The sequence below is a fragment of the Tamandua tetradactyla genome, chromosome 3, assembly GCF_023851605.1.
Source record: "Tamandua tetradactyla isolate mTamTet1 chromosome 3, mTamTet1.pri, whole genome shotgun sequence".
Taxonomy (NCBI): Eukaryota; Metazoa; Chordata; class Mammalia; order Pilosa; family Myrmecophagidae; genus Tamandua; species Tamandua tetradactyla.
The window spans coordinates 106,057,398-106,078,508 of record NC_135329.1 but is presented as its reverse complement, the minus strand read 5'-3'; the positions used below and the strand labels follow the sequence as shown (position 1 = coordinate 106,078,508).

Here is a 21,111-nt window from a genome sequence, read left to right as displayed (position 1 = left end):
CACGTGGGCTGAGCTAGTGCAACAATTCTGAATATAATAACAGCATATCCTACCTCCCCAACCCCAACCCCAGTGACAACCACCCCAGAGGCACATCTGGGAAACCCCTTAAGCAGTGCTTCTCAACCTGTATTGTGCACCCAAAGCACCCAGGGAACTTTGATAAAGAGTAGATTCTGGTTCAGTTGGTCTACAGTGGGGCCTGAGATTCTGCATTTCCAATAAACACACAGGTACTGCTGGTGTGGGGGCCACATTTGGAGTAGCAAGGTCTGGGTAATTCCAAAGTGACTTGTAAACCACACTGAGAAGCACCAATTTAAAGTCTCACCACTACAGAGTCTTCTATGGTACTCAACACATCCAGTGGTTTTTAATCATGGTATGTGAATATTTCAAGGAAGATTTGGGTTAATTCAATATAACACTCTTTAAGATCACACTCTCCTGAAGCCATTTGGCCTTGGCACAGTGATTCTCAAAAGCAGAATCAATAGAACTTGTTGATTCTAGAAACTTTTTGAAAAGCAAATTCCCAGATTCACTTTATCAGAAGTAATCAGTCTGAGACTGAAAAGCCCTAAAGGTGATTCTGGTGCTCACTGAAGTTGAAGAACCACTCTTTAAGGATAAAAGACAAGTGTCTTCCTGTACCTCCCAGCACTGCCCCATCCAGTCCCTACCTACCCACAATCCCCATCCCCACCCCCCGCCCCACCCCCCACTCCCTTCCCTCGCCATCCTACACACACTGGCCTCTTTTTGCTCCATCACAGTGCCTCAGAGCCTTCCTAATTGCTACTTCTTTTTTTTTTTTTTACCCTACAATAAGGCATTGTGTGTTTCAAAGCTGCAGACATATCCCACACTCTGACAAAGTTAGTACTGCTCCTCAAAATAAGCAGTTGTCCACCTTTTCTAGGCACAATAAGTTTTCAGCTTAGAAAATAATCTAACCTGGTCCTTAACACATTCATTAAGTAGTATGAATATTTTAAGGTCTTTCTCTCACCCTAAAAAAACATTCAGATGTCTCACTAAGGAGTGAAAAGTGCATCTTACTTTGAGACACTGACTTTCTAGAATTGGCCTTACAATATAAAAGTTTAAGAATTACGTGAACATGTGGAACCATCATTCTATTAAAACTGGGCCAAAATTAAATATTACCTTGTTGAACCATTATCTAGCTTTAACACAAAATAGAATTCATGAGTCTTCTATAACATTAATTTTAAAAACCCACAGTAGTGAAAAGTGCTAATTTTTATTACAGTCTTTTCCCTACTATATATCAACATGGAATGATTTTGGGTCTCCTGTACCAAAAGCTGGACTTTTAAAAAACTTAGTATTGTAATTTTTAATATAATGATTCAATCAGCAGTGGCTTCAGGTTCAATTGGACCCCAAATTAGTCTTTGAATCCTCTTTCTCCCCATAATAACTTTGATTTTGCAAAACTTTGCTTGTGAGTATATTGCTTGGTGTATACGTCTTCATAAAGGAAGTCTGTAGTCAATTCTTCTCAATTATCCATCTCAATCTTTCTAATTGCATCCATTTGTAGTTATTTTTCTACAGTTTCTAGCAAAGGGCTCTTGCAGCTAGAATACAGCATCTGTTTTCTTAAATTCCATGCATATCCAAGATCAAATAAATAAAAACTATGGACCCAAATGGTTTTCTTCATGAGAATGTTCTACAGAAAGAAATGATAACTGAATCCTTGGGAATCTTCTTTGGCAAATCTTTTAGTTCTATATGGCTAAAATTATAATTTCATTTTTTATATCTATTTCCAACTACACATAGCTGAGCTATCTGTTATTCAATTTTTCCTAAGCCTGAAAAGCTTCTCAAGAAATAGGAAATGCTTGAAATGTTTGATGCTTAATGTCCGCACTCGCGGCAGTTTGTACCTCATTAATTTTAATCTGTTGTAATTCTTTCACTGCTGCACTCAATGGGGCAGGGGAAGATTGTGATAGCAAATATTTTTATATCCATATAATGATACATCTTCCTTTACTGTTCCAAATACTTCATCTTTATTGTGGCCACCTCCAAACTTCTTCTTCAGAACTGCTCTTGTTGCTGCATACAATATTTATTGAATACCATGAGAATGGTTAGGAGACCATGCAATGACTATCTATTCATATCCCTGGACATTCTAGAATCTAATCTCAATAATATATAGCATGGTTGTTTGTCCTCCAGCAGAAATAGAACAAAGGAATCATCATCCTTACCCCAGGAATCTGAAGGCTGACTACACGACTCAATCACAAGTGGCTCATTTTCAAGAGATATTTTCAGAAGTCTGTAGGAAAAGTTGCCTCTACTTTCTGAATGAGCACAGAATATGACCTTGTAGTAGACTCTCTCTGACTCTTCCTTGAACACTAAAGGGGTCTTCTTAGTTAGGGAGGAGACACCCTTTGCTCTAAAAGGACCATCTGTAGAACTGGCATAAACTTCCTGTTCAAACAAGCCCCTGAAAACTCTATGCTGTGCCAGGCAGAAGACAGGGAGCCAGGGAACCTCCTGTGAGGAAAGAAAGCTAAACTCTGACCATTTACTCTTCTTTCAAAAGTCAATGTTTTTAAAAGTTCTCCTATATTCTGCACTGGGGTGGATCCCACCAAAAGCACTTGGCATGACAGGTTATAAGGGCCGAAGGGAAACACACTCTGGGGAGTAGGAGGACAGACTAATGACCCTGGCTCAACACACACAAACATTCATGGTAAAGGCAGACAGGCACTCTGGTTGGGGACCGGGTGCCAAGCACATCTATGTTTTGAACTGATACCTTGGCCAGCAAGTCTCCTTCATTGAGGTTCCTGGAGCCTGGGGCATAGAAGTGCAGTTAAGTGTTCTGTGGGCCAGCCGGCTGCCGACTCAGGTGGAACCTCAGGGCCAACCTTTTCATTAAACCGATAAGGAAAGGAAGCCAGGAAAGTTGAGTGGCATCTCCCTGTCACACCCCAACTAATGCCAGAGCCAGTGAAGACCCTGGATATTGGATCCCAGGCTTTCAACCCTACACTTCACACCCTAGTCAAACTCCGCAAGTCCAGCTTTCGTTGCTTTTCTATCAGAGTCAAGATATACTTGGGAAATCATTCATGCTCTGATTTTTTTTTAATTAATATTAATTTTTGGTATGGAGGAAGGGAATCTTCGGTCTCCAGAGTTATTTTTACTAACCTTGGGTCTTTATAAGTTCAAGCTCCCAGCTCTGTAAATACTGCTGAGAGCATTACACTGGCATTGGGCTGGGGATGGCAGGCCTGGTCCATTATCCAGTTTTCTGAACTCAATTCACTTATGAAGAACTAGCAAAAGTGGAAAAAGGAGTGGCGGCTTAGTTCCCGTAAGCACACCTTAGTGAGAAGGGATGAGGATGATAATTTTCATGGCTGGGGTTTTGTTTTATGGGTTTTACACTGGGGAAAAGACTTGTTATTTGATACAAGGTCAAACAGGCATAAGAAGAAAAAATAAACCTTTCCTAATTAAAAAAAAGAGAGAAAAAACTCCTTGAATAAGTATAAATATTGATTAGACTCTATACAACTGCCTGGATATAAAATGATCTTCTAAAATTACCAGGATGCATTATTTATTATATATTATACTAACATAGGAGAATAACATTTAGGGAGACCAGAGGGTTATAAGATTTTTTAAAAGGGACAGGATGAGATGCATGAGCAGCTCAGTTGCATTTATGCTGAGCAAAGACTTCAGGATTCTTCTCCAAGAGCAGGCTCAGGGTCTCTGCAGGGATACAACCCCAGCTGTAAAGACAACATGCACAAGGGCCCAGATGCCACTGCTCCTCCGAAAATCTCCAAAAGGGTAACAGCACACTTCCCAATAAGAATAATAAATTATTGTGTGGTAATAATGTCAATAGCAATTATTGTTCTATTATAAATAATGTTGTCATAATTTTCAATCATTTTTAAATCTAAAGAAATTTTGCATTCATCATTAACTTGCCCTCACCACAAATTCTATGCATTATATAGAACAGGTGCTATGCAAATTTCATTTATGGAATGAGCACCTACCTTTTGCCAGGCACAGGGAACAATCTAGAGCAAGACAGAAATATCCTCTCCCCAAGTGGCGCCACAGCCTACTGGGAAGGCAGCCACTAAATAGAAATCCCACACGAAGAAAACCATGGATTTTTCTGTCATTCAACAACACTTATTTAAAACCTGCTTCATACACACTCTTGCTAGGCACTGTCCATACAAAGATGACCAAGACCCAGTCCCAGCCCACGAGAATTTCCCGCCTAGGTCAGGAAGAGAGACTCCAAACCATGGGGAGACAGCTGATGTCACCGAAAATGAGATGTTTAAGCAGAATTTGGGGGAAAAAATAGGACTTTCCTTGTCACAGAAAAAGGAGCCTTCTGAGCAGGAAGGACAATATGGGTAAGAAAAAGAGCATATTTGCACTCAGGAAATGGCACATGGCGATGTCCCAGAGGTATCAGGTGTGAGGACATTGTGGGGTTGGGATTGGAGAGCTGAGGGAGGAGCCACAGGAGATGAGGCTGGCCACACAGCCAGCTCCAGCTTATGCAGGAGTTGGAATTCCTATGCCACAGAGTTTAAATGCCATCGCCTGGGCAAGAGGGCACCTTTATGGGTCTCACCAAGGCATTCATGTATCAACTCTTCATTTTAGAAAAAAAAAATCTGAATCCAATTAAGAACATGGATTTGAGGAGAAGGGCACTGGGGTGAGGTGGGTTAGGAGTTGCAATCTCCAATACTGCCGTTCCAATAAGGACTTAAAAAAAGAAAAGTGCTATAAAGAAAAGAGAGAGAAGATTGTTCAATAAATCTAATCTAAATATAATAAGTGCTAAGTATGATATTTACATTGTTTCATTTAGTTTTCACACCTAGGAGGAAGGTCTGAGTATTCCCATTTTACAAATGAGGAAACTGAGGCACAGAGAACTTAGGTTAATTTCCCTAAGGTCATCTAGTAATAAGATGGAATCTGAACTCAAAGCCATCTACCTATCACCATACATTGCACTTAGAGGACCCGGTGGGAGGTATGTCTTTGTTAAGTGGGCAAGTGTTGGTAGCCCAACAAGGCATGAGTGGAGAGAATGTGAGTTCTGAGTGATGTGACCCTCATTTGCTGGGTGGGAGTCTCACCTCTGGAATCTCTGGAAGTGTCATGAAGCTTCCTATCCTCTGATGGAAACAACCAAATAAACAGTAGTCTCCAAGAAGATCCTGGAGACCAAAAAATCACTAACTAAACAAAAGGTGGTAGGAAACGGCAAGAAACAGACCAAAGAGAAAACAGACCATGGACTTGCGCTGGGACTTCTCTTTGCACCCACTCTGCCTGCCCACTTTTCCCTCAGACTGCTAATTAGAGAGGCACCTGCCACGCCAACACAACATGTTAATTATGAAAACAGAGTGCTGTGCACAACATAACATGGAAATGAACTGACATGCATCCAATTAATTAAACTTTCACAGCTCCAATCGGTTTTAATTAGAGAAGCTACCCTTTTCACTTTTCTCTCCATCAATAATTGAGCTTTGCAATACATACGTAGTTTGCAGTCAATTAGCAAGCAGGATAAAAGTGAGAGTGTGTTGCCAAGGGATGCCATGAACTCTTCCACAAGCCACACCTCTGTATACTTCCCTGTTCTCTGCTGAATTTACAAGCATCATTGGGTTTGATCTCCTTCAACTTGTTTCCAAGTTAAATAAAAAATAAAAGACCTAAGAAATGGCAACCCCGATGTTTTCACTCAACCTCCAGTCAGTCTCATTTATAGACCTAGAAAATGCATTAAGGACTCCAGAAATTAAGAGAGGGTCATAATACATTGTCAGCAGCCAAGAAACTCAAAAGCTATGTTTCTACATGTTATCAGTATGGTACTTACATATCCATGTCCAAAGGACTACTCTTCCTTCTCAAGGAAGGTCATCCTCTTTGGCCAAGCATATACCTTCTGGAGGGTTGACACAAGTCAGTGAGGGCTTGGGAAGGGACACCTGGCTAGTTTTCAGATCAGCCAGATTAGCACTAGCAATTGATGGGTCACAGGGACAGCAGACAGTCCAGCCTCCAATCAAATACTGCCAGCACCACTCATCTGTGCTTTGAATAATATGTGGCCAGATGCTGTTTCCTCATCCTGTCACCATGGTGGATTTTTAAATCTCTACATCAGGGAAAAGACAAGTTTACAAAAAGATCAGAAGCCACAGGAGTCAGAAGGAATAGAATAAAAAGTGAGATGTAGACCACATTGGGCAGTTCAGGAAGCTACAGCCTAGAATGAGGTATATTAAGAAGGGGTATTCATATTATGCAGTAATCACTGCGTGCACATTAAATGTGCCATTTAGGGTAGAAGAAAAGGGGTTAAAAAAAATAGAGAAACTGCATACAAGATGCTAGAAAGGAGCATCTTTCTAGAGCATCGTCTAGGAGGGTTCTAGACGGCAAATGCCCACACCTCCACCTTTGACAAGCGCAGCTAGTCAATCCCAACTTCCTTACCCACCTTTTAGAAATTGTATAGTTAGTTTGAATTCAGCTGCAAGTAACAGCAATCTTGATTAGAACTGGTTTAAACAATATGGAAGTGTATTATCTCACATAAGAGGAAGTCTAGAGTTCCAGAAGTGGGTTAGGTTTTAAGGTTGGCTGATTCAGTGACCCACTGAAGTCATCAATGACCTGGTCTCTCTCCATTTTTCTTTTCTGCTATCCTTGAAGTTGGTTTCACCTTTGTACTGGTTGTAAGATGGCTGTACCAGTCCCAGATATCACATCCAGGCTGACAAGTTCCAGAGAAAAAAGTGAAGTCTTCCCATCACACCTTAGTGTCCAGAGTTGGGCCACTTGCCCTTTCCTAGGGAAGATGATTCTGGCTGTCTTAGATTCATCCATATGGGCTGGAATGGATGTTGGGGAATCAGCCATGGTGCCTCCCACGGAAATCTAACTTTTCACAGCACTTGTGGCAGAGACCACCAAATACTAATTAAATTGGCACCAGAGGTAAAAAAAAAAAAAACTCTTGGCTGTCCTTGGACAGGGAGAATAGACAACAGTTGGGGGGCTACAGAACATCATTTGGTCAGAGTAAGGGAGTGAGAAAGGCTGAGTGGAACCCAATTTGATTCAAGAAGAGTCTGAAAGCTTGAGTTCTTGGCGTAGAGAAGAAGTCCATGTCCCCTATTCACAAAGACCTGGCTTCCACGCAACTTTATCTAAAGTTATGAAAAAAAGGTCCTAGAGGATGTGACGTGCATCAGATGAAGGCATGGTTCAACGTCACTGACAGGAAATGAGGTCAGTGTACACCCTTGGACAAAGGGTCTAAATCAGCCATCAATTAAGTTGGGAAAGGCAAAACTGGACCCATAGTTCTAGAATCCAGGGCCTCAGAGAAACCACAAGCAACAGTCAGATCAAAGGAGACTAAGAGGGTGTGGTTCCTACAGTTGAAAACATTTTCCAATCTCTTTTTCTGGCAGAGAACGTCTTCCTGAGCAGTGACCTCAAAGACTCCTTTCCTTTGGTTTAAGGTGAGAAGGAAACACCCACCATCCCACAGGCCTAAAGAAATCTCCCACCACTCTTCCCTGCTCCCACTTATCACTAGGAGGTGGTGATGGGCTACATTCCATGGGGATGTTCCTTTAGCAGATCCTATATGTATGTGGTTTAGCATCTTTAGAACGTGGGGATATCTGTCTTCCATTGTTTTCAACTTTCACAGCTTCCAGTGAGGGTTGGGGAGTCTATTTAGCATCCTAACACAATGATAACTATCCAATATTTGATGGAAGAAGAAAGAAGAGAGGTGAGGTAAGGTTGGGTATTAGTATAAACAAGTTAAATCCTCATTTTTCATGCTGGGAGCTAAAAAATACTATCTAAAACTCATAGATCAAGAAATAAAGGTATAGCAAAATGTTGTAAGAGACAAAGAATGACATTATATATAAACAAAAGGGGCAATCCACCAAAAAGAAATAACAATCACAGATTTTTCTTTTTTTGGTATGCTGTATGGCAGGGTCACATTTCATTACTTTTCCATGTGAGTATCCCCTTACTGCAGCACCATTTGTTGAATGTCTTGTTTGTTCGTTTTGCTTGTTTGTTTATTTTGGGGGAAGAGAATGGGCTGGGAATTGAACTTGGATTTCCTGCATGGCAGGTGAGAATTCTACCACTGAACTACCCTTGCACCCCTCAAACTACCCTTGCACCCCCAACAATCATAAATATTTATGCACTTGACCAGGGTACCCCAAAATACCTGAGCCAAACACTGGTAAAACTGGAAGGAGTAATGGAAGTCTCTATAGTTATAGTTGGAGACTTCAATACACCACTTTCATCATAGATAGAACATCTGGACAGAGGATCAATAAGAAATACCTATTGTTTCAACATCTACAACAATAATCGCAGGTCTGCCCCAGTTATTTGCAAAGTGGGAGTGGTCAGATCTAAGTCTTCTGACCTGAATTTGCTGTTGCATCATGACACAAAATGGCCAGCCTAAAAGGATCATACAATGACCAAGGATGCACAGGCACAGACTGGGAAAGTGTGTCCTGTTGAATTGCCAGTGGGGTCATCGCCAGCCGGCCTCAGGTGTCTGGAGTCACTTTAATCAAAGACATAAGAAACCAGGCAGCATCGAGTTGCCACAATTTGGATTGAGTCCCCTCTCGTGTTTACTGCAGTTTAGACATCACACAGCCACCATGAGGGTGAGCTAAGGGCGGCTCCAGACATGACCCCAGACATCACAGGCCCTTTGTCACAAAGGGACCTCTGCCAAGAGCCAAGGCAACGTCTGTATTGGTCAGCAGAGAAAGAAGCCATTCCCCTTGGGTGTGAGGACCATGGGCCATTTGAATTATCTCCTTTCCAGTTTTCCACTTCCCATCTGCACTTCCTAAAGACACACTGAGTCACAAAGAGGAGACCTCTTGTGGTTTGAGAGGCACCACAAGCACTGCTGTTATCACAGCAGTACAGCAAAGACGCAACTTCAAAGAAAGGCACCCCTTGCTGGTTAATGTCAGCTAAGTGGAGGAAGCAAAGCAGAGAGACGCTGTAGAAGGCAGAGGGCCCTTAGCTCGGGTTTACTTGGCTAGCAGTCACAGTAATTTTTACGTTGGGATTGTTCTAACGTCCTGTTCACTCCAATAATGAACCTTACTTTCCTGTTTTATTGCCTCACAGACCAGAAAGAAGACCCTTAGAACATTATCTCAAAGGGCAGGCGATGCCCCTCCACTCCTGGGATACTGAAAACAGTTCTTCAATGTGATACTAAGATTCCTGGGTTTCCTGCAGGGGCAGAGAACCGGGCTGTGAACTGTAATGGGTCTGCCTCACCACCAGAGGGAGCTCTGTGGTCACTTTTCCTTCTTACTTGCAGTGCTGGGTTGGCGAGTCCTGTCTGTGTCTGGACAGTAAGGGAAGCCACAGTGCCGCAAATTAATACTGAGATTTGTTTTTCAGAAAGAACATCTCCTTGGATAATGTCAGACTTTTACTATACATAATTGCTTTGCTTTGGGCAATATCCTTCGATGCATACTATTGTGAATTCTAACTAAGGAATAAGTCTCTAAACATTTGAGTTTTCATTGTGTCAGCTGCTCATGTTTGCAAACTACTTATTTCAAAACAACACAATATTCAAATATCCATGGTTATAGGATGCAGGGGACAAGGGAAGAGAAGTGAATCTCTCACCAGCCCATTAGGACTTGCTGCTCTGACTGCACAATCATAGCTACAGGTTTCCTACTCCAAAGGTCCAATCCCCACTGACATCATCTGCTCCTCTATTAGAGTCTCCTCAAACATTTTCTTAAAATGGGAGCCTACCTTCCAAGGTCCCAGAGTGCTTGCAGCTGTTTTCAGCTGTGTTAATAGGATGAATACGTTTGGTCATTCTTAAGATAAGAAGCCCAATTTACCAGCTGGACAGTGTTGCTCAATGGTCTGTAGCCACAGACCTGAACTTAATCTGTGTAAAATCAGAAAAGAGGACTGTTCTCCTCTTTTCCCCAGCCATAATTTTCTTCTTTGACCTCTCTCTAAACCTTCCCAAACCATACTACCTTTAGTTTGGATAGTGTGTTTTATATATTTTTCCACCACACTTTCACTGCATTATCTCATTGGCATCTCATTGGAATCTCCTAATACAATGTTGAAGTAAGTAGAGAAGGTATTAATGAACTTTTCCAACTCCCCCAGACAAAATTGGTTGGTCTGATCTATGTTTCCATATGTTGCTTATACCTTCCTTAGTTATATGGTTGCTATATTGTAATTACTCCTCCACCACTTTCTAGGGGATCTTTCACAGAGTGATCCCCTAAGGTAGAGACCATATCTGTCTTATCGACTTTATATTGTCAGTGTTTTGCAAAGTTCTGAACATACAGTAGGTATTTAATACATGCTTGTTCTCTGGGATTACTTTACTTAAACAGACAAGGTAATCAATCAGCACAAAGAAGCTAAATGATAATGTCAGTTCACACCACTGCCTGCCCCAAGCGATGGAAGGACATGAGATGTACATGTATGGTGGAAGAAGAGGAAAAATTCATCAGTGAGAAACATACATTGAATTCTGACTCTGCAAAAAACATCCTGATAATGCAGTGAAAAACTACAAAAATAAAATAAGACTTTAGCATAGTCTTAGATTCCCATCCAGTGACTAGGGGGGAGTCCTTTAGTTTCTCTGGGTTTCAGTTTTAACTTATTCAGGAGGAGTGGGTAGGAGAATAAGATCTGTAATGGCTTTTTTAGTTCTAAACTTCTATGACTTTGTCAATATTCTTATTGGAGAGATTAACAAGCATGCCTCACACAGAATTAACAATGTGACAAAGGGAATCAGGGCAGAAGGAGCAGCTCGGGCAGACCCTGATTAAAGTCTACAGGAAGAGAGAACTTTGAGAGCAGAAGAGTCAGGAAGGCTTTAGAAAAGACGAGGAACGAGAGCTGAGCCTAAAGTTAACATTCATATAAACAGGAGCAAGTGAAGAAGGGATGCGAATGAATGGGGCTGTGAGTGTGCACAAAGTGCATGTATTCAGAATACAATAATATCAGGAAGCAAAGGAACTGCTTTTCCCATGGCCAATGCCAGGGGAGGGGAGTTATATTTAAAAAGAAAAAAAAAGCTGTCTTTCCTGCCCCACTTCAGTCCAATGTTGTTTTCTCCTAGTCTATCTGAATATCTTTTCCTTTCTTTTATGCTCCTAAACCCCAATCTAATTAGATTTTATCCTATTGCACTATCTCCTAGCATTCTGAACCTTTAATTCACAGCAAAACTCTTAATTATACATGTATGTAGGCTACTGTTTGGATATTGCCTTTATTCCCTAAAGGACTCTGAGAACAAGACTTGCACCTGTTTTGTTCCCCCACTGAATCCCCAGCACCTAACATTGAGTAAGTGTTCAGTAAATGTGCAATGAACTAATTAATGGTATTCAACAATATTTGGAAAGTGGGTCCATGCAATGTCAGGTCCATTTTTCAGGTCCCAGTTGCTGTGGCAGCTTAGCCAAAAGTCAAGTGAGGACATAAGTGACAGGTGCAAACACAGCCTGGGCTGAAAATCTGGACCTGAGCCAGTGGGGGTCATAGAGAGTGAAAATGTCTTATTTCCATTCGAGACATGCAGCCACAAAGTGTCATCAGCCAACCCTGTCTGAGGCCTGCTAGATCACGTCCCCTCTCCGTTTCTTCTCAATCAAAACAGATGTGCTTCTTTCCACACGAATTTCCCTAGATGAGCATCATACCCCGTCTTTGGCACTCCACCCCCAAAAAACACCCTGACCCAGGCCCATCCCCAACTCAGTCTCAAAATGAATGACCCTGTCTATACACAGCCAGAACCCTACAACAGAGTCACGTGGTCTGCACCCTCGTCTGCCAGCAGCTGGGACTATGTCTGTTTCTAAGCGCTGAAGCCACAGAGGGTGCAGAAAAAGTAGGTGAACCTCCTAAGGTCACAAAGCTAAAACTCCTGGCAGGGGAGTCTGGAGAGAAAAGCTCTGTATTTTAGTATTAATATTTGCATACTAGCCATAAACTTGGCATTCTGGTAAATGTTCCCTTGCATTGTCCCTGTAATTCCTCACAACTGCCCTATGAGACAGATAGATGATTAACCGCATTTTATAGATTACTTACAGTCATTCAGCTTCAGTCATTCAGATATGGATTCAAACAAAGGACAAAATCTGACTCCATAGCCAAAACCCTTTCCACCATATATGCATCGCACTGTCACCAGCATAATTTTTTTCCTCGTCTGGATTCTCATATGTTCAATTACAAAATCCTTAAGGAGTGGGGCCACAACATAAAAGAATCAGCCTCACGGTCTACGAAAGGGGCTTCACAGTGGAACCCACCCAGAGAACCTGTCATCAGAAGAATTACAGTCTCCAGTGTCCGATACCCACTCTCCCCTCTTTTCTAAGCACCCCTTCTTTCTTTCCATCCCATCCACATGAGAGCCCAGACACCCCACACATGTTGTCACCGTGACTCTCCCACCTTCCCTGCTTGAGCCCAAATGCTTCTCCCAGCCACCTCTGCACAGAGGGAGAATGGCCATGTCAAGAAAGAAGCAGAGATTGGTGTTATACTACCACAAGCCAAGAAATCACAAGGATTGCCAGTAACCACCAGAACCTAGAAAGGAGCAAGGAAGTATCCTCTCCTAGAGCCTTCAGGGGGAGCATGCCCATGCTGACACCTTGAGTTCAGACTTCTAGACTCTAGAACTGTGAGAGAACACATTTATGTTGTTTTAAGCCACCCAAGTTATGGTACTTCATTCTGGCAGGCCCAGGAAACTAGCACATGGTCTCTCCTGGCCGTAGCCCTCTGAAATTGGGAGCTAGGAATAGCTACTATATATTGAGCACCTACAACATGTCTTATTTAAGGATCGGTTGTCATTTGATCTTTAAAATGACCACACACCTCTCACTCTCAACCAACTCTGCAAATAAACTCACCACCCTCCCCCTACGTGGGATGTGACTCCGAGGAGTGTCAATCTTCCTGGCAACGTGGGACAACTCCCAGGGATGAGCCTGGCCCCAGCATTGTAGGATTGAGAAACCCATCTTGACCAACAGGGGGAAAAGAAATGAAACAAAACAAAGCTTCAGTTGCTGAGAGATTTCAAATAGAGCCGAGAGGTTATCCTGGAGATTATTCTTATGCAGTATATAGATATCCCTTTTTTAACTGATGGTGTATTAGAAAAGTTAGGAGGAAATACCTGAAACTGTTGAGCTGTACTCCAGTAGACTGGATTATCATGATAATTGCACATCTATATACCTTCTATCATTTGACAGTGTGATTGTGAAAAGCTTGTGTCAGACACTCCCTTTACCCAGTGTTTGGGCTGATGAGTAAGAAAATAAAGACATAAATAAATAAATAATGGAGGGGGGGTAAGGGGCATGTAATGTTTTGGATTTTTTTTTTTTAATTTTTTTTATTAGAGTAATGAAGATGTTTTAAAATTGATTGTGGTGATGAATGCACAACAATATGAAGATACTGTGAGCCATTGATTTTATACCTCGGGTGGATTATTTGGTGTGTGACTATATCTCAGAGATAATACAATTGCATTTTTAAGATCCTATCAAAATAATAAGACCTAAACTAGCACAAAAAATAAATTTACAGTGTCCTGGAAAATAACGAAACAATGAACAATAAATTAGCTTTTGTTCATTAAAAAAAAAAAAAACTACCCCACAAAGTAGGTTGCATCATTCCAAATTTATAGGGAAAGAAAATGAGATTTGGAAAGATCAAGTAACTCCCCACAAGGTACAAAAGACTTTGAAACAGCTTTGCCTGAGCCCAAAGTCCTATATATTTCCACCATATTAGGCTGCCTCACTCACCTCGGTATGACTTGACTTTTTGTAACGCAAAATCCAGTTTTTAAGTTCCCAGGCAATGCAGACTAGAAGACTGATCAGAGGAGCTGTTTATATTCAGCAGATAGCACAGTCTGCATATGATTTACAAAAAAACATTTTTATTCTGATCTGCAATTAGGGTTTTGCGTTCCAGCTCTGAGATTTCTTACTGTATAACTATGCACACAAATGTAGTTTGGTTTGCTGTTCTTATTTATTCTCACATTACTCATTGGGCCAACTGAGCATAAATGGCAAATTAAACAGGAGGTGGGTGTGCTGGCTCACAGGAGGTACTGATAAGGTTGGGACCTCTCGGAGCACAAAACGGACCTTTTAATGTATGGCTGAAATTTCTGAGACTATTGCCAAGTCTTTTCTAAGGCTTTTTAATTATCACATGTCTGCTTTGGCTTTTGAATTCCCTAACCTTTGGGTGGCGAAATCCTACGCAGTTTATTTTATTCTCTTTATAATGGACTGGAGTTCAATTCAAATAACGGTACCTTCTGAGTGCCAGCAGTAGGAGGCAGGAAGGGATGAGAAGCATATCTCCCAGCCACACAGAATCCTGAGTTGTACTCTCCATCTGAAAACCACATGGTCCTCCCAGCCTGCTGCTCTTACACGGAGGACAAGGTTCACAGAATGTCATCTCCAGAGCAGTCGCAGCAGCAGCGTCACCTGGGAAATCATTGGAAATGCAAAATCTTGGGCCCTAGCTCCTACCAACTCCTATGTCCATTTCACCTGAAACAGTGATTTGTCCATAGTAGCCACTCAGTAAATGCGAAGGTTATTGAATAAATAATGCAGAGAAAGGGAACTGAAGATGAGTGAGTATAATGGAGAGCCAAACGGACCCTGAGTGAAATCCCCTTCACCTTTGCTTAAGCATGGCTTCTATTCCCCAGCACTCCAACGTGTGTGCATTAGAATTGACTTAAAACACAGATTTCCAGGCCCGCTCCCAGAGATGTGGATTCAGTAGATCTGGGCTGGGGGCCAAGAAGAGACAGTCTAACAAGTTTCCAGGTACAACCAAGGCTGCTAGTGCAGCTACCACTAGAACCTCTGCCCCGGAACTAAAATCACCTGTTTCCACTATAAATCTCTCTTTCTGACCTAGAATAGTATAGTCATTTTTAAGGCAGTCATTCCAAACTTCTCAAACATTGGCTTATAATATTGCCTAACGGTGATGGTCGACTTATACAGAGAAGGTAGGGTTTAACAAATGAGTATGATAACTGAATCATTATATTGATATTTCTTTCAGTCTCCAGTATCTTAGAGCAACTGGAAGTAAAAACCTAAAATTGTGGAATTGTAACCCATACCAAACTCTGAAATCTGTTCTACAACTAATTGCTTCAGTGTGCTCTGAAATTATTGCTTTTTTGTACGTATGTTATTTTTCATAAAGAAGAAAAAAAGTCTATTGTGATGATAAATGTACGGCTATATGATGATATTGTGAGCCATCGATTGTACACTTTGGGTGATTACATGATATATAACTATATAATATATATCAATAAAAAATTTTTTTTAATGTTGCCTAAGGACTGATCCTAAAATAAGTAAAAACGGAACAAGTATAAAATTTTTTCTCTTTAAAGAAATTCACTACACCTTAGTAAAGTAGCAATTACTTTCTTCATTCAGAAAACAGAAAATCAAGGATGTCACAGTTGTTAGGAATTATGGTAAATTTTTTCTGCTGCACAGAGAGAATAAAGTTCTGACTCTTTTTCAGAAGGTTGCACTGACATCACTGATTTTAGAGTTTTCCCGGCCACGAGGTGGCAGCACTGAGTCAGTGTTCACAGGAAATGTAATAACAGAGCCTGTGGAGCCCCCATTCCTCTTGGGGTGACTAAGCAGAGCAGGACAATAAACAGTGAACTAAAAGATTTGATGGAACAAAAATAGACTACAGCTTTTTCCTCACAGGAAACCTGTGAGGTTGAAGAAAACTCTTCGTCCAGCAAATGCAGTCCCTGGAACAGTGACCCAAAACAGGGTTGCATGCATCATGTAGTGTGTAAAGACAGAGCCCTAATTTCCCACACCCAAATTAGGAACCAGGGAAACAACCAGTCAGGTGGCACCAAGGAGACAACAGGCAGAAGAGTACATATGCAACCCCCCCCCCCCCCGAAATATCTGGGATATCTGCTCATTTTAGTTGCAAGGCAGCTGATGATGATGCTAAAACAGATACAAATTTAAAAATGCCTTAAGATTTTAAAATCCTGAGGAAATTGAAAGTTGCCCCCAAATCTATTCTATGATGGTTAAGCCAGTACATGGTATATTATAAGTGACAAGAATCATTTTTCCATGTCAAAAATGGGGATTTATGGTTTGTAAGATATGAGAATACTTAACAATAGATGAACTGAACTAAAAAGACTCCCAGAATAACAGTAGCCACAATAAAAGTAGAAATGTCAGAAAGTGCAACCCTTTCTTCTCTGCTCAACCTCGCACCACTGTCACCTCTTCCTGAGGCTTGATCTGGATTTACATAAGTGAGATTTCTGCTTCACCAGTGTGCTTTCTGCTCAATCTCTCTTGGACCAAGAAATAATTTCTCTTGGTCCATACAATTCCAATGACAATGCATTTCTTTGCTGAAACTGTCTCAATAATTGCTTCAATTTTCCTTTGCCTTATGGACAGAACCACTAAACTTGTAAGGTCCTTTTCTTCAGCTACTATTCACTAGCTCAGATGTTCCTAAACTTGGCTTAACATCAGAATCACCTGAGAGTTTTGTTTTGTTTTTATAAATGCAGATTTCCAAACACTCCAGCCTACCGATGAGAATATTGGGGAAGAGGCAGTTGAACTGGCAAGTTGTGTTAGTTATATATATTTATAAATGATAACCCAAGTGAGGGGGTTCTGATGAGCTGCCAGGTCTAAAAAGGACTGTACCAGGTGACAGAGCATTTCAGAGCTCAGAAAAATTTCTCCTTATCATACTCACAATGCCCTGCAGGACCAGTAGGAAGAAAATATTGTTAAATCTACAGGAACGTCGTTAGAGAAGAAGAATTCCTCCAGAATCCAAAAGACCCAGACAGGAGGACTCAAACTCAGGTCCTCTAATTACCCACATAGTAGTTCCTCCAGCTCCGTCCTTGGAATTTTCTCAGTTTCTCAGGTTTGCCACTATGGTGTTGCCCGACATATGAAGGTTTGGAAATCCCTCTTCTCTGTCTCTCTGTTCCTTCTGTCAGTATGCTCCTCTTGCAGGCCTGGGGAGCCATCTCAGAAACCCCGTAAAGTGCCATGGAGAGGAAATAAGTGAAAACAAGGACATACAAGAAAAGGGTCAAGTTGCTGGGACTGTTTGAACGGAGAATCAAAGACTCAGGGAGGAGTTAACAGTGACTACTGGGGCACTGGGGGCTGCCCGAGCAGGGCTCCAAGACAGCTGGTACTGACATCAAACCGCCCCTCCATAACCACATACACTCACACAGAGCATCTGCTCAAACCCATGGAAGAACAGGAAGCTTTTGTTTCTATTAATTGGGGGAGAAGGAAGGCCTTTGGTTGGGTGGTGTTGGGACAACATTGGATTGGTACAACTCCCCCATCCAGCCCTGGGATTTGAGTCTCTGATTATTAGGGTAATAGTCAGACATTGGCCACTCTGCTGTCATGAGGGGTTTTGGCAAAGCAGAGCTAGCTCTGAGCCTGGGTAGCACAAAGTTGGGTAAGAAACCTTAATTAGCCAGAGCTCAATCAAAGAGGCAGATGGTAGCAAATAATATAGAACTAAACTATTTATTATAGGGGTTAGACCATCTGCATTTGGGGGAGGTAGTAGAGCATTCCATGCAGCCTGTGGCCTCTGTCCAATGTTGAGCTTGAAATTGGTAGGACAGCAGCTGGGAAGGAAAGTTGGATGTGGACAGGGGTGAGGACAAAATGAAAACCACAAAGACAAACTGGGATCCCTAAGGGCAAATGGAATCTGCATCTTTTTCTCACCACCTCCAATCTCAATGTCATGGCTGATTTGCAAGAGTTGTTGACCCCCAGGAGATCTGATGGGAGCTACCCCACCCAAAAAACAGATGAGTGACGAATATGCATGAGCTTTCACAGTGCTGCTTCACTTCTACCTTCCGAATCTCACCCCAAATGTCTCTTGTGAGCAATGCTCAGCTGGTCCTATACAAAAAAAGGGAATTCTGTGAAAGGTAATTTCTGCCTAGTTGAACTAACACGATATGGATTCACCACAAGATTTTTTTTACCCCTAATCTGATCCCCAAGACTGATGGCTTTGGGCACACTCAGTATTTCAGTAAACTTGGCGTGAACTCTAACTTCCTCCCAATGGGTGCTTTGAACAGGAATACCAATGCAGCTTCTCCAGGCAGAGGATGTCAAAAGGTGTGAGTTGAGAAGGAAAGGAAGAGCACAGATTGTTTTGTGCACATATATGAGACCCCATCTGGGGACTCCCCCAAATAGCTCGGGGATCTTTGAAAAGGGTGAATTTCTGACTGGACAGGCAGAAGATTATTGTCATTTGCACATAAATGGAAATGTGACCTCGTTTTGTAGCCAGGGAGGGGGATGCCTGGACAAGCAGGTTACACAAGTAAGCAGCACATTATAATGAGGATTTCATAAACTCAAATAGCTGGAAGGAACCCAAGAGGTTCATTGTCTGCTTCTCCCTTCTTCTCTTTTCTTCTCTCCTTTCCTCTCTCCTCCCTTCTCCTCTCCAAGAGTACTATGTGTTTGAGTTATGCTAACCACTTGCAGATCTCTGAACATACTACATTCTTTCACGCTTTAGAACCTATGCATCTGGTGTCACCTCAGTGTGGGGAGCTCTCCTCACCCTTCCTCATCCATTTACCTAAATAGCACGTCCTCAATTTTCAAATCTCAGGCCAGGCATCCCCTCCTCCTCCATGACTTCCAGGAAGTTTCAATTAAGGAATGCTCCGAGGTACTGCTTTGATGACACCCTGCATTTACTTCTTCCAAGGCACTTATCACTCTGTATTTTCGATATTGAAGCTTTACTGAGGTAAAACTGACCTACGATAAATTGCACATATTTAAAGTGTTCATATTTGATAAATTTGTATCTAGGTCTACACCTATGAAAGCATCAACTCAATCAAATTAGTGAACATATATATCATCCCAAAAGTCTCCCTGTGCCCTTTTTTAATCCCTTCTTCTCACCTCCTCCAACCTATCACCAAGCAACCACTGATGTGCTTTCTATCACTATAAATTAGTCTACATTTTTCAGAGTTTGATTTAATGGAATCATCTAGTACATACTCTTTTTTGTCTGGCTTCTTTCATATTCAGCATAGTACTGTGAGATACATCCAGATTGCATGAGTCAATGGTTCAATCCTTTTCACTACTGAGTAGTATTCTATTGCATGGATAGTCCACAGTTGGTTTATCCAATCTTCTTTGATGGACATTTGGGTTGTTTCCAATTTAGAGCTTTTTTAAATAAAGCTTCCATAAAAATTTGTGTACAAGTCTTTGCATTTTTCTTTTTTTTTTTTTTTGGCTTTTAACAATGGGAATGTATTCGTTTACAAGCTTACAGTTATCAGGCCATGAAAATGTCCAAATCAACGTATCATCAAGAAACTGTCTGGACTCCTCTATCAGATGGCAAGGTACATGGCAGCATCTGTTGGTCTCTCCCTTCTCTTCTTGGTTTCATTACTTCTGGCTTCTGGCTTTAGTGGCTTCCTCTCTGTTTCTGTGGTTTTCTCTCTTAGCTTCTGTGTCTTTCTCTGTTTTTCATCCTTTTATAAAGGTCTCCAGTAAGAGGAATAAGACCTACCTGGGGTATGCCTCAACTGAAATAAGCTCATCAAAAGGTCCTACCCACAATAGGTTTACATCCATGGGAATGGATTAGCTTTAAAGACATCATCTTTTCTGGGATCCATAAAACCTTCAAACCATTATACTCCACCCTTTGGACCCCCAAAAGCCATGTTCTTTCCATATGCAAAATACAATCATTCCATCAGAATATCTGAAAGGGTTTAAATCACTTCAGTAACAATATTAAGTACAAAGTCTCATCAAAATCAGTTATAGGCAAGGTCTGTCCTGGGACACAATTCCTCTCTGGCTGTGAACCTGTGAAACTTGGTACAGTGTATCTGCTTCCAATATTTAAAGGAGAGACAGTCATAGAATAAACATTCTTGCATCCATAGGGAGAAATTGGAAGGAAAGCAGGGTTACAGGTATCAAACAATATGCAGGGAATATTCCATTACGTTTAAAGGTCTAAGAGTCATCTAAGAAAGGATGCTTTGTCCTCCGGGCTTGATGGAGTGCCAGCCCCACCCCTTCCAAGGGCTTGAACAGCAACCCTAGTTTCTCCAAACACTGGGGTGAGGGCTCCAACATCTTTAGGCACTGGGAAGATGGCTATGCTCTCCATCCACCCTCATCATGCAACATCTAAAGTGGAGGCCAAAGTCTAGGGTTCACCCTCAAGAAGCATTAGCATGGCAGCCAGACTCTAGGCCCCACCCTCCTCAATCAGGGTGGTTGTCAAGGTCTCTATAATCTCTGGGACACAGGCTCAACCTCCTCAGAACAGTGAGTGGCAACCAGACTCTCCCCAAGCCCTAGAGAAGGTGCATCACCTTCTCTGAAGACTGGAGCAGCAGCACTCTTCTAAACAAGGTGGTATAAGGTCAGTCTTCTAAATGCTCCTGGGCGTACTCACCTTTTCCACATAAATAGGTGGATCTGCTGTCTTCACCCAAGAAAATATCTTTGCTCCAGATCTCATCTTCCATGGTTCTCCCCTTGAAGTCATTTTTCCTTCAATCTGTCCTTTTTCTGTTCCTTTTAGTCTGGGCTGCAGAGATTCCATTCATACAGATCTTGCAAAAAAATTTTAAAATTGTCAGTTTCACATGCACTACACTGGGTTCCCAACCATCAGCAATAGGATTTTCCACATTTCCTTTCTGGATAAATGCATTTCCAAGCCTGACTTGCACTGAAATGGCTAACTGCT

At 41.7% G+C, this 21,111-nt stretch overlaps 1 pseudogene; it reads right to left on the bottom strand.

The window, feature by feature from the left end:
- Positions 1 to 1,376: 1,376 nt before the first annotated feature.
- On the bottom strand, positions 1,377 to 20,887 carry LOC143675735 (twinfilin-1 pseudogene; annotated as a pseudogene).
- Positions 20,888 to 21,111: the final 224 nt, after the last annotated feature.